The sequence below is a fragment of the Apis dorsata genome, unplaced genomic scaffold (assembly GCF_000469605.1).
Source record: "Apis dorsata unplaced genomic scaffold, Apis dorsata 1.3 scaffold_293, whole genome shotgun sequence".
NCBI classification, from domain to species: domain Eukaryota; kingdom Metazoa; phylum Arthropoda; class Insecta; order Hymenoptera; family Apidae; genus Apis; species Apis dorsata.
In genome coordinates, this window is record NW_006263568.1 from 718,705 (window position 1) to 719,814 (window position 1,110).

The window sequence follows — 1,110 nt, forward strand, 5'->3', positions numbered from 1 at the left end:
TAAAGTATTATTATAGTAAATAACAATAATAATAATATTAAATAATAAAAATGATAAAGAAATGATAAAATAGTTAAATAATAAAAAATAAATTTAATTTAATTACGTATATATATAATTATAATAATTTGTTTTTTATTGATTTTAATTGAATTCACAATTTAATTAATATCAATAAATTTATTATTATATTAAACAAACATCAAAGTACTATAAAAATATATATATAAACATATTTTAAAGGAAATAAATTAGGGGATTGAGATATACTTATTAATATATTTGCTTACCTTTTACATTTGTATAAAAACTGAAAAATTATAAATATAATTTTCACAACAAGATTAAATAAATTACACAAATTACTGTCTTTCAATGACAAAATATATAAAAGAACGGAAATCCTTAACGACAATCTCCATTTCGTGTCATAGGCGGGATCATGCAAGTTTTATCCCTCAAATACATAACGAATTTTCAGTTTAATTTGAATCACTGCTTTTAACGCCATCTATTCTCGCGGGCGCGCCATTTTCTTCTAGAATTTAAATAACATCTGATTCTATTTGATTGATTAAACTTATTTCGGTATTTAAAGATTTTTGTAACATATTTGCATTTTGATAAATCATAGAATAAATATAGAAATAGAATGATTTGTCATCCATTTTTTTATCATTTAGTTGATTATTTTTTTACTTATTGAATTTTTTTATAATTTTTTTAATTCTAAAGATATTTCTTCTATATCACTTCTTAACTCTATATTCTAACTATAATGTGTATATATATATTTTGCGAATAATTGCTATTTTTTGCGAATATGAATATTTTTTTATAATTTTTTTAATTTTAGAAATATATACATAGAATGAATTTTTTCATTATTGAAATATTTTGTTTATTTTTTAGAATATTAAAAATTTTATTAAATATTAAAAATTGAATTTTATGAATGCATGTTTTGATATTAATTTTTTTATAAATGGACTACATAAAAGACTTGTAAAAGTTTTTTTGCTTAAAATTGTAAAATAATGATAAATTTATTTAAATATATAATATAAATTTTATTATTCATTGTATTGTTTTATTTCTTATAAATTATAA

The 1,110-nt window shown here is 17.4% G+C and overlaps 1 protein-coding gene across 2 annotated transcripts in view; it reads right to left on the reverse strand.

Moving 5' to 3' along the window:
* The window catches only part of LOC102673113 (inner centromere protein-like), a 7,432-nt gene extending 6,821 nt beyond the window's left edge, over nt 1-611 (reverse strand). For both annotated transcript variants that reach the window (XM_031511173.1, XM_006617174.2), the window contains exon 1: nt 291-611. The gene's annotated coding sequence lies outside the window, so the exon portion shown is untranslated. The remainder of the gene's footprint in view (nt 1-290) is intronic.
* Nucleotides 612-1,110: the final 499 nt, after the last annotated feature.